The sequence below is a fragment of the Halichoerus grypus genome, chromosome 10, assembly GCF_964656455.1.
Source record: "Halichoerus grypus chromosome 10, mHalGry1.hap1.1, whole genome shotgun sequence".
NCBI lineage: Eukaryota > Metazoa > Chordata > Mammalia > Carnivora > Phocidae > Halichoerus > Halichoerus grypus.
In genome coordinates, this window is record NC_135721.1 from 113,139,914 (window position 1) to 113,153,233 (window position 13,320).

The window sequence follows — 13,320 nt, forward strand, 5'->3', positions numbered from 1 at the left end:
TTAACTTGATAATTTACATAAATATTAATTAAATTTCTCAAACAATATTTTTTTAAAAAGATTTTATTTATTTATTTATTTTTTTTTTTTTTAAAGATTTTTATTTATTTATTTGACAGAGAGACACACAGCGAAAGAGGGAACACAAGCAGGGGGAGAGGGAGAGGGAGAAGCAGACTCCCCGCTGAGCAGGGAGCCCGATGCGGGGCTCGATCCCAGGATCCTGGGATCGTGACCTGAGCCGAAGGCAGACGCTTAACGACTGAGCCACCCAGGTGCCCCTAAAAAGATTTTATTTATTTATTTGAGAGAGAGAGAGAGCACAAGAGGGGGTAGGGTCAGAGGGAGAAGCAGGCTTCCCGCGAAGCAGGGAGCCCGATGTGGGACTTGATCCCAGGACTCTGGGATCATGACCTGAGCTGAAGGCAGTTGCTTAACCAACTGAGCCACCCAGGCACCCTCTCAAACAATATTAAACAATTTGTTTCTCAAACAAATATTAAACAATTAAATTTCTCTTTCCTGAAGGGATAGAGGAAGACAATGTATCCTAGGCTTCAATTTATGTTCTAGCATGAGAAGGAAGCTTGACAAATGATTAACAAAATGTCAGCTTCAGAAAAGATACAGTGGCATTCAGAGTCACTCAGGTGAAGACAACAGTTTTAAGCATGGGTACTTTAGTTTTTGCTTCACTGTATAAAAAAATAACCTGAATTTCTTCACAAGTGTCTAAACTTGAATCGTTTATAGTCTTATTTTTTTTAAAGATTTTATTTACTGAAAGAGAGTGAGCGTGCGCAAGTGGGCGGGGAGATGGGGGAGGGAGAGATAACCTTAAGCGGACTCCACGCTGAGCCCAGAGCTCCATCTCACGACCCTGAGATCATGACCTGAGTTGAAATCAAGAGTTAGACACTTAAAGCACCGAGCCACCCACATGCCCCTATAGTCTTACTTTTTAAAGTATCTCTCTCTTTTTTTTTAAAGGATTTTATTTTCAAGCAATCTCCATATCCAACATGGGACTCAAATTTATAATCCTGAGATAAGAGTCACATGCTCTCCCAACTAAGCCAGCCACACGCCCCTAAAATATATCTCTCAAATTATATGTGGAAAGAAAATTACTTGAGGGTCTGAGAGATACTTTAAAATGGTCTTTTCTAAATTTAAAGCCAAGATTATTTTAAGATTTGTGACCTTTTGCATCTTAAAACTGTTAAAAAAAAAAAAAAAAAGTTACCAAACTTTCTAAATCAGTGCTTACTGCCTTCTTAAAAGTCAAAACACCAAGAGAAAATAGTATTTGTATGGTATACTGGGATGAGTGATCAAGACTTTTGGACCCAAGGTCATTGGCTTGGATGCCCTGTAGCCTGCACAAATGGCTAGAGGGTTGAGGGGACCAGTACCTTAGCCCATCTGTAACTCCCGCTGATGTAGTACATTGGCTGAAAAATCCTGGTTTAAATAACATACAGAGATCACAAGCTGAAATTGCTAGAATCCGTGCAGTAGATTGAAAAACCTATTTCATAACTCCCCTTGTTTCAAGGGATATGCATGTAATCATCTTTTGAGCCTTCTAGTCCAGATATACCATTAATGAACAATGATTTGTTCTGAGAAACCATCTATTTGGATGGAGGTAATTGGCACAAAAAAACAAAAAACAAAACAACAAATACAAACTAAACCTCGCAACCCTAACTTGGAAGAATAAGCCAAAAGAAAACAGGTTAATGGAAAAACATGAATGTAATATTAAATGAAATCACCTTTCTCCCTCCACTTTATAATGATTCTACTTTCTTGTCTCAAGGTCATGAACAATATTAATATTCTCTCTTACCTATCAAACTAATGCCATGTAAGTCATGGTGTTTTATTTTTAAATTGGGGAAAAATATACAGGTTAAAAGGTTAACAATTAGCTCCTTGACCCCTTAACCAACTCTGACCTTCAAATCCCAAGACTCCAAGTACACACTGAATAAGCAAGAAAACTACCCGTTTAAAGACAACAGTGTAAGTTTCTTCTGGTCCTATTAAGGGTCCAAATTTGCAATATAAATATTCACAATAAACCTGATTAACTCAGAAAATTATTGCTTACATAAACCTGCAGAATATTTAAGACATTACAACCCAAACACATTACTGGGCCTCCTGTCTTTACTGCCATCTACAAAATTTACAACAGTCCTGTTTTAAAAGGCAATACACTCAAGCTTTACCATAAAACAAATGAGTATGGAATAACAAAAAACATTAACATTTGGGCTCTCTGTGTGAATTTCATTTCTCTACCTTTAAGCCAGAAAAGGAATCAAAGGGTCAATGTTACGTAAATAACAGGAACAGTTGGAGGTCTTCCAATGAAGGGAAGTATTATAAGGAAAGCCAAGCAGTTTGACTTGAAATAACACAGCTCTACCTCCAACACCTGACAGAAGTTTGAAGTCTAGTACTGTCTCCAATAATACAGAATATAATAAATCATGGGCAAAGAAGACTTCATCTGTGTATCATTTTATCAGGCAACACAATCAAAATAAAGTCATAATCTAAAACTTAATTCCACTGGCCATGACCCTCTGGAACACAAAGACCAAAAACTTCATTTGAGATCTAGAGTAATCTAAAGTATAATCCAGCATTTATGTATGTAATAACTACTGCTTTCCATTTGAATGCCTCTTATAAACCAGGCATGGGAGGAAATGTAAACTCCCATTTTATTTATTTATTTTTTATTTTAAAAAATATTTTATTTGTTTATCTGACAGAGAGAGACACAGCAAGAGAGGGAACACAAGCAGAGGGAGTGGGAGAGGGAGAAGCTGGCTTCCCGCTGAGCAGATAGCCACATGCGGGGCTTGATCCCAGGACCCTGGGATCATGACCTGAGCTGAAGGCAGATGCTTAACGACTGAGCCACCCAGGCACCCCATAAACTCCCATTTTAGAAATAAACAGGTGCAGGGGCACCTGGGTGGCTCAGTCCATTCAGCCTTGGACTCTTGATTTCGGCTCAGGTTGTGAGATCGAGCCCTGCATCCAGCTGCTTGAGATTCTCTCTCTCCTTCTCCCTCTGCCCCTCCCCCACATGCACAGACACACTCTCTTTCTCTCTCTCTAAAATAAGTAAGTCTTTATAAAAAAAAAATAATAATAATAATAAACAGTTCAGAGGTACCTGGGTGACTCAGTTGGTTAAGTGCCCGGCTCTTGATTTCGATTCAGGTCATGATCTCAGGGTTGTGAAACTGAGCCCCACGTTGGGCATGGAACCTGCTTAACATTCTCCCTCTCCCCCTCCCGCCGCCCCACACCTAGCACTGTGTGTGTGGGGGGGGGGGGGAGAGAGAGAGAAAGAAAGAAAGAAAGAACGAACAGACAGACAAGAAAGGGAGGAAGAGAAAGAAAGAGGTTCAGAGGTTGAATAAATGACCTGCCAAAGATCAAAGGATTACTAAATGATGGAGGCCAGACTTGAATTCTAGTCTGTTTAGGATTCAAAGCCTAAATAGGTTATTTTCACTAATTCAACACTATTTCCCTAATTCTGCACACTAATTCAATTAACAGCCTACCATTAATATTACAATGAAATGGGTTGCTTTAAATGTGGAGGCAAGATGAAGGGTGGAGATATGAGTTTCAAAAATCAGAAGTCTTCATTAGTCTCTTATCTGAATGGGCTGCCTACAGGCCACAATGGTATAAAAATTGGGTTTTAAAAGATGGAAGACCAAGGCAACTGGGTGGCTCAGTTGCATAAGCATCTGCCTTCAGCTCAGGTCATGATCTCAGGGTCTTGAGATAGAGCCCTGTGTGGGCTCCCTGCTCAGCGGGGAGTCTGCTTCTCCCTCTCCCTCGGCACCCCCCCCCAACCCGCTTGTGCTCTCTCTCCCTCAAATAAGTAAATAAGATTAAAAAAAAAAAAAAAAGATGGGAGACCGATTTCAAAGCAGATGATTATTTGTATTCACTCTATATAGTCATAAATACAGAGAATGCTTTATCACTTTAAAGTACTGATAAAGATAGGTTCATGCTCCGCCTACAGGGTGTCTGATTTAAGAATACGAGCAAACAAGAAAGTTAGTGGATTACCTGAGAGAATAGGACATAAAAATGTTAATACAGGAAAAACTTCTTCAAACATATTCCTAACACATAATAACCAAGCACCAGTAAACTATGATCAAAGGACCACTGGGAATAAGACCTCTGATCCAGGTCCACACGGCTCTTGGTGAGCAAACCTTGAACTTTCCCTGAGTCTGAGATGGGAAGATTCACTTTGCTATCTAGAAGAGAACCTTAGATTCACCAAGACTAGATAACCACTCTGGCAAGGTACACTGTACTTGAGCAACTGAGGCAATCTACACTGGATGTAACTCATATACCGACCCACCCCTACCCAGCACCAATTTAGTAGCTCACACTCACCCAGCAGGACACACCAGAAACAGGAAGTACAGATCAAAAGGCCTCATTAAAAAATAAGAACTCCTGGCAGCAGAAAATGAAAATAGAGTAAAGAGTAGCAGCACTGCAAAGAACACATTGTCTCCACTACAGCAAAGAGAAAGAATTCATGTTAGTCAGGCACCCAGCATTTTATAAAATGAAATTTTCATCCTCACAGTAACCCTGAGAAAACATTAACTGGTGCTTTAGTTATTAATCCTCACAAGAACACTCTGAGGCAAGTACTACTACTATCCTCATTTTACAGAGGAAGAAACTGAAGGTTAATAAATTGTCCATGGGGGGCACCTAGGTGGCTCAGTCGTTAAGCGTCTGCCTTCGGCTCAGGTCATGATCCCAGCCAGTGTCCTGGGACCAAGCCCCGTCCCTGCTCAGCGGGAAGCCTGTTTCTCCCTCTCCCACTCTCCCTGCTTGTGTTCCCTCTCTTGCTGTGTCTCTCTCTGTCAAATAAATAAATAAAAATAAAATAAAAATAAATTGTCCATGGTAGCTGCTATCCCAATTGGAGAGATGGCAAAATCCAGGCTTAAGAGGGTTAAGTAAGCTCCAAATTTGGTCACTTCACTCCAAAGCTGGAGTTCTTTCCAACTATCCTGTTTGCCCATCCCCTGCAATCTCAGTTAAAGAATTCCATTAAAAATGAGAAATTCTCAAAAAAAAAAAAAAAAAAAAGAAATTCTCAATCCCTCCCCTACAAATTTCTGTAGCTGTTTCAGAAACCATACCTAAGATACAAAGCCTCCCCGCCCCCAAAAGATACAAAGCCAATAGGAGTTTTCATAAGAAAACATCTCAGAAAGCTACTAAGTTGTGGAATGATACATGATTACAAAATGTCATTTAATTCTAAGCTTGGGGACAGGGACTATCTAGAGATCCTTAGCACAGCACCTACCAGGTATGTAGTAGGCACTCAGGGTCTGTTGAACAAGTAACATCTTTTGACTGGTTAGAAATTCAATTTGTAAAGGAAAATAATTTATCCATTCATTTTTAACAGGGTTGCTTTCTTAAAATTTACAGAACATTAATGAGATAGCTAAACTGAGAAATGGCCATTAGCGCATTACTCATAACTTCAGAAAAATTCCAAGTGTTCACTTTTCTAAGCAGATTAAAATGTTTCAGCTAATAAAAACCTGTCAGAAAAATCCATGAGACAAGAAAGTATAAAAAGAAAAAAGTGGCCAAAATAAAGGCATTTAAAATGTGACACATATAAATTATAAAAGATTATTCTAAATGTACCCTGGTATTTAACCCTAAAACCCTCACATCAGATAACCAATATTTTCTATGCAAGAAAACATTATCACCACTAATGTAAAAAAAGCCTGCCCACCATAGCAACTGTTGCTAAGGAGGCTTCTCATATCTAAGGCTGAAAGACACAGGATTTGTAGAAACCAATGAAATACCACTCCTAGCATGATACTGTGAATTCTTTCACCTTAAACTTTTAAAAAGACTCAATATTTCTATGTGGGGGGGAAAATGTGTGTTGGTCAACAACTAGGTCTGCTGAAATCTACCCCAGAGAATACCAAATATTTAGGAAAAACTACCAATTATCTATAACCCAATGTAAATATATCCTTTGTTAAAATGACTGCAGTTCCTTTTCCTTAATCCTGGAGGAATTTCTTTATTTGAAAAGCTAGCTGGCCCAGATTTCTACTAAGAAACAACTAAATGATCTACCACTTTTGAAATTACCCATTTTAGGAGTTCAAAGACATTTAGGTGTACAAATACACTAATTCTCTTGGGAAACAAACTTGGCCCAGGTCATCCAATGAATTGTGATAGACCAAGGATCAAATCCACTTCTCATTTTTCTAAAAAGACTTTATTTTTAAGTAATCTCTATACCCAACCTGGGGCTCGAACTCACAACCCCGAGATCAAGAGCTGCATGCTCCACTGACTGAGCCAGCCAGGCTCCCCAATCAGTTTTTCATTCTAAATCAAATATCACGGGGTGCCTGGGTGGCTCAGTCGTTGGGCATCTGCCTTTGGCTCAGGTCATGATCCCAGGGTCCTGGGATTAAGCCCCGCATTGGGCTCCCTGCTCAGTAGGAAGCCTGCTTCTCCCTCTCCCACTCCCCCTGCTTGTGTTCCCTCTCTTGCTGTCAAATAAATAAATAAATAAATAAAATCTTTACAAAATCAAGCAATCAAATATCACAAACATTATTACCTTAAAGTGCTAAGACCTTACCTTACACCTAATCCAACAAGTCATATCATTTGTCAGTTTCTAAACTTATACAAATTGACTGTATTATGCAGAGGTTGTCATACAGTTGCCAAAACAATTATCATAAATGTTGTAACAGTTAACATCTATCTCTGGGGCCCTTCATACGGTAGGTACTGTGCTAAATCTGTTACAACCACTATGGCGATTCTCACAATGACTCCATGAGGAAAGTGAGGCACAGAGAATCTGTCCAAGGTAAAACCTAGAAAAAGGGCAAGGCAAGGGTGCACAGGGAATATGGTTCAAAAGCCATGAATCTCTATTGCCTGGACCAGCATTCTAGGCCAGCTCTAGGGCTGATTCTTGGTTGAGCCACTTAACCTTCGTGTGGCCCAATTTCCTTTATTCTAAACCCTAAAGTCAAAAATACAGTCTCAGAAGTCCTTCATACCCTGAAATGTTCTAATTTTATAATCATCTTTCTATTCAGGTAACTAACTCAAAAAGAACTGGACTTCTTTCCTCCAACCCCTGAAGTTCTCACTAAAGTTGAGAATCCATTTTATTAATCTAATCAATAGGATACTATTGCAGAACAAAAACAAACAGGCTTTCTTAAAAGCTAGAACTCCATTCTGTAATTATAATTCCCAAATCTGACTCTTAACCTCAAATGATAATGACAGGGAGAAAAGACCTTAACAACTCTGGGTTGGGGTAGGAGGTGTAAAAAGAACAGACTATACTGTACAGAGGTGGTTATCAATTCGCAAAAAAAGATCACCCATTTCCATCTCCTCTAAAAAGTTGGAAATAGGGGCGCCTGGGTAGCTCAGTCGTTAAGCGTCTGCATTTGGCTCGGGTCATGATCCCAGAGTCCTGGGATCGAGCCCCGCATCGGGCTCCCTGCTCCGCGGGAAGCCTGCTTCTCCCTCTCCCATTCCGCCTGCTTGTATTCCCTCTCTCGCTGTGTCTCTCTCTGTCAAATAAATAAATAAAATCTTTAAAAATAAATAAATAAGAAGTTGGAAATAAGTCTTTAAAGGGCTCTCATATAAACTCACTGCTTCATTGAACCAATAAAAAGTAATGAAGAAATTATGTCATTAATCCAAGACATTTATTATAGGCATGGGAAAATCACCTATTTATAGAATAAATCCTACCAAAATGGCTTAGAACTCTAGAATCTACATTTTACCAAGCTAGTCATCTAGCCAATTCAAATTGCACTTAAGGACAGTAACAGGATATTTAAACACCAAGGAAAAAAGGCATAGGTTCCACTCAACACAATTACTCTGTGAAGTCTTCTAGGACCAAATCACTTTGCAAAATAATCCTTGCTACTTTTGTTCTCTAGAAAATAATCTCCCCAAAATTCTTAAATAAAATCACCAAAACCCCCTCTATTAGTTTTCTATTGTTGCTATAACAAATTACCACAAATATAAAACAACACAAACTTATTATCTCACAGTTTCTATAGGCCAGAAGTCAGGTGGGCGTGGCTGGGTCTTCTGCTTAGGGTCCTGCAAGACCAAAAATCAAGATGTCCACGCTGCTCTTTTCCTTGTTGGAAACTCCAGGGAGAAATCTGCTTCCAGGCTCATTTAGATTGTTGGCCAAGTTTAGTTTCTTGGGTTGTATGACTGATGCCTCCATTTCCTTGCTGGCTGTCAGGCAGGGCTGCCCACATGCTTTCCATGAAGCCCCCCTCCAGTAATGGCAGGTCAAGTCCCTCTCATGTTTCAAATCTCTGACTTGTTCTGCCCATCTCTCTGACTCCAGCTGGAGAAAGTTCTCTGCCTTCATGTTAGACTGGACCCACTCAGAAAATCCACGATAATCTTCCTATCTTAAAATACTTAAACCATAATTACATTTGCAAAGTCCCTTTTGCCACATAATGTTAATATTCAGATTCCAGGGATGGGGGGGCAGGGTATCATTTCATCTACCACAGCCCACCGTCTGACCTCCAGAGATTCATATCTCTCCCAAATGCAAAATACATCCATCCCACATCCTAAGGTCTCATTCCATTATAGCAACAATTCAAAGTCCAAAAATCTCACCTAAAGCTCATCAATTAAAAAGTCCCTAATCTCATTTTCTAAATCAGGTGTAGATGAGGCTCTGGGCATAATACAGTAAGTAAAACTCATGGGGCACAATTCCTGAAAACAAAAGTTATCTGCTCCCAACAGACAATGGTGGGACAGGCACAGGGCAGCAGTTAAAGACATTCCAGTTCCAACAAGAAAAATGGAAGAGAAAACAGATCCATTGGTCCAAAGCAGTTTCAAAATCTGGGCAAACTCTGTTCCATTTCAAAGAAAGGGCAAAATCCTCTGTAGCTTTCAGGTCTACCTCTCTGTGCTCTTGGTTCCACCCTCTGAGTCACCCACCTTTTTTAATGAAAAGCAGCAAACTCACACCTGAGTTTTACCAGCCTGTTTCCTGCCTGGAATTTGGGGGTTTTAATAGCCCTCTTTAACTTTCTACTGTCTTTTTCAATCCAAGCTGGCATTGTTTCTGATAGTATAAAATCCTCAAGGACCTCATGGACTTTCCACAAATTTCACAGGGGTTCACTCCATTAGTCAGATTCATATCCACAAATACACCAGACTGCACCTTCAACACTCTGCTTGGAAATCTCCTCTGCTGGATAGCCAGGTTCATCACTTACCAGCTCTCTCTTCCACATAACCACAGGATACAATTCTAAACTTATTTGCCACTATGTAACAAAGATTCTCTTTCCTCCAGTTTCCAGTGCCCATGTCATTGCCACCTGGCCCTAACTTGCAGTCAACATCCATATTTCTACAATCTGTTCCAGGCCTTTTCTATCATACTCCTCAAATATTTTCTGGCTTTCATCCACTTCCACGTTTTTGGGTAACAGTATCCCACTCCAGGTACCAAAAATCTATACTAGTGTTTTACTGCTGCCATAACAAATTACAACAAACAGGAGTGGCTTAAAACAATAGAAATTCATTATCTCACAGTTTCTGTGGGTCAGAAGTTAGGTGGGCGTGGCTATGTTTTCTGCTTAGGGTCTCACAAGGCCAAAATCAAGGAATATTCCTTGCTGGAAACTCTGGGGAAGAATCCACTTCCAAGCTCATTCAGGTTGTTGGTCAAACTCACTCAGTTTCTTGTGGTTGTAGGACTGAGGTCTCCATTTCCTTGCTGGTTGTCAGCTGGGGCTGGTCTCTGCTACTAGAGGCTGCCCGTATTCCTTCTCATGCTTTCTATGTGGCCCCCTCTAGCAACAGCAAATGGAGTCCCTCTCATGATTGGAATCTCTGATTTCACCCTTCTCCCCTCTCTTGACTCCAAAGTGGAGAAAGCTCTCTGCTTTTAAGGGCACGTGTGATTAGGTTGGGCCTACCCACGAAATGCAAAATAGTTTTCCTATTTTAAGATTCTTAACCCTAGTAAGATCTGTAAAGTGCCTTTTACCATGTAACATATTTACAGATTCTGGGAATTAAAGTATAGACATCTTTTTTGGCAGGGGTGGCATTCTGTCGACTACAAACCCAAACCCTATGTAGGGCTTTAAACTCAGTTCCTAAAGAAAATTTCCCCTTTGTCCAAAGGAGTATGTGAAGTAAAGGTGTCTGTTCAGGGTAAAATCAAAGACTCACCCTGTAACAGCGGCTAGGCAACAAGAGAACTAAAAATACACTGTGGGAAAGAAGCTGCCACTTGTTTTATCCCCAAACAGCAAAGCAATAAACCCATTACATAGAAGTAACCCAATGTTCCCCTTAAATATGTGCTTCTCTTCTCTATTTTATTCCATACAAGAGAACATAACTGGGCATGTTTGCTTTTCTTTTTTTTTTTTAAAACAAAAGTCGCCCCAGGGTGACCTAACTTTGTAAGCAGTTGATAAATCAATCTAAGCAAATTTCAAATCTTTTCATTCTTTCTTGAAGTCATGTACCCTCCCCCAATGGCGCATGAAAGTCAAGTATTTCAAAGTCACACAAGGATAAACCTGCCCAGATAAAACAGCAGGTGAAGTTTTTAAAATGACTTGAGGAAGATCAAGTTATTGGTCCTGGTCTTTCAGTCAAAGGTCCACCAAGCCAATTAAGTCAACTGACTTACAACAAAACAAGAAACTGCAACAATTACTACAAAGGTAATATTCTTCAGTCTTGCCTGTTAGATTCTCTTTTTTTTTTTTTTTTTAAGATTTTATTTATTCATTTGAGAGAGAATGAGATAGAGAGAAAGCATGAGAGGGGGGAGGGTCAGAGGGAGAAGCAGACTCCCTGCCAAGCAGGGAGCCCGATGCGGGACTCGATCCCGGGACTCCAGGATCATGACCTGAGCTGAAGGCAGTCGCTTAACCAACTGAGCCACCCAGGCGCCCCTTGCCTGTTAGATTCTTGACCACAAATTCTACGCAGGACAGAGGAAGCCGAAATATACCACCTAGTCCCTTTAATCAAGCACTTACTACCTGTCAGGCACTGCGGTAAGCACTTGACACAAATTATCTTATTTATTGCTCACCATATTGCATGATCTAGGAAATACTGCCCCCACTCTACAGATAGGAAGACCAAGGTTTACAAAGATTAGGACACACAGGTAAGTAGTAATGGCATGATATTTGAGAACCCAAGCACTCTGGTTCTTTACCACTAGCCTGTATTGCCACTCCTTAGATGTAATGCAGTCTCCCAACTCATAGAAAAATCTTCCCTTTCCAGTTTTCATGTCCTCTCCCCATGCCCCCTCCTCATAGAACTCAGCAGCTGAAAGGTAATCAAGTCTTCCCAAATTAATTTACCACCTTCTTTTCAGAACTCTTCCTTTCCCACAATGGCAATAGTCAAGAAGCTACTTCTTCCGACCCTGACTTTGCTTTCCAAAAAACAAACTACTGAAGCTCCACCCATCACCTGCCTAGACTAGAAATGTTCCAACGCTACAAAATAACAAACAACAAAAAAAACCGAAACCAAAATAAAAGTCGTACTCTTTCAAAAGGTCACAAACTTAACATGTATACTGTTGGCCAAGCTTTCATCCTACATACTTCCCTTCCACCCAGGCTCCCAACTAACCCTTAACTCCAACTCCACCCATTCTGCCCCACTTCGTGGTCCCCTCCCCCTTTCTCCCCAGCGACCTCGCCCGGGGTTCCCTCTCCCTTGCACCCCAGTCTGCAGGTGGGAAGCCCGCCTGGCCCAGAGGGACCCTTAGAAGGCCCCCACTCCATCTGCTCCGCTCCGCGGGAAGGTTCACCCCACCCTACCCAGCAGGCACCACTCCCCTAGGCACCCTCCCCCAGCATCCCCTAGTGGCCCCACCCCTCAAGCTCCCTTCCCCCTCCGGCGACCCCTTCCTCCAAGTTGCCCCCTAGTCCCCGCCCCAGTCCAGCCCTCTCCCCCGCAATAAGCCGGACTCCCGAAAGCCAGTTCCCACCCTCACATCAGCCTCTGCCTACGAAGCCTCACTCCCCGTCCTGAAGGGTGGCCCCAGGCCTCCCCGATGGGCTGCAGGGGCCTCGGCTGGTGTGTGTGTGGGGGGGGGGGGCAGGGGAAGGCGACGGGCCGCTCCGGAGTCCGCTGGGAGCGCGAGGGGAGACCGCGCCCCGTTGTCCCATCCTGGGCCCACCTCCACACCCAACGACCTCGCCTGGCGGCTCCCACCGTACCTGTGGTGGAAGCGGCAGCAGCGGCCGCTCTCCCCTCGCCTCACACAGACAATATGGCGGCGGCGGAGGAGGAGACACACGGCTCCGCCGCCAGCCGCAGGGACGAGAGCGAGGCTGCAGCCGCCGCTGCCGGAAGCGGAAACCCCCTTCCTACCAGGAGGCGGGGCGGGACCGCTTCCGATTCCACCCCCAGCGGAACCTGGCTGAGTGCGGCCATGCTGGGATGTGCTACTGTATCCCTGCAGGTGCAGTTCCGAATTGGGGGGCAAAATGGAAGAAATTCCAATGTAAAGCATAATAAAGAGATTTGCAATAATTAAGAGCATTTTATTTTAGTACCTGTTAAGAACTGACGAGGCAGAGAAGAAGAACCTCCCATAGGTTTACAATTGGTTTGCCCCAAGCTAAGATGGCGGTCCCCATGTTTCCTGCACTTCACCCAGCTGACCGGTGGGCAAGCCGGCCGGTCTTTCTTGAAGCATGCGCGACCCGCAGGGCTGTAAAGCGAAGCATTTTGGGAGATGGAGTCTCTTGCTCGGACCCCTCGACTAGGGTTAGGGTTCCAGCAGCACATTTGCTTTGCTCAAACTTTGAGTTCGCAACAAAAGAACGAAAGTTGAACCCTCGGGGTGGTGTGGCGCGGGAGTCGAGGGAGTAATGATCCAAGCCCTGGAGAGACTGAGGCTCAATTCCTGTCTCCTACAGGAGTCCTATTTAGAACTGCCCATCTAGAATAAAGTGTTTTCTTCCTTCGGTCTGCCCCTCCTCCCCCTCCCCTGGCCCAGACAACCTCCCCAAAGCAGCCACAGGGCACTTTATATCTTGCCAACCTGATCGTGGCGTCCTTATGGATAAAAATCTTCCAGGGCTCTCCTTTGTGCACCGAAGATAGCCTAAGTTCTTCTCTTGACATCCA

At 42.6% G+C, this 13,320-nt stretch overlaps 1 protein-coding gene across 6 annotated transcripts in view; it reads right to left on the reverse strand.

The window, feature by feature from the left end:
- Positions 1–12,547, reverse strand: part of CSNK2A1 (casein kinase 2 alpha 1) — a 57,889-nt gene extending 45,342 nt beyond the window's left edge. For 4 of the 6 annotated variants that reach the window (XR_013441997.1, XR_013441996.1, XR_013441995.1 and 1 more), the window contains exon 1: positions 12,405–12,547. The gene's annotated coding sequence lies outside the window, so the exon portion shown is untranslated. Of the gene's footprint in view, positions 1–3,202; positions 3,225–8,187; positions 8,242–12,404 lie in introns of those variants that run through there. The other 2 variants (XM_036121792.2, XM_078057074.1) reach the window with 2 other exon arrangements.
- Between the last annotated feature and the right edge of the window lie 773 nt (positions 12,548–13,320).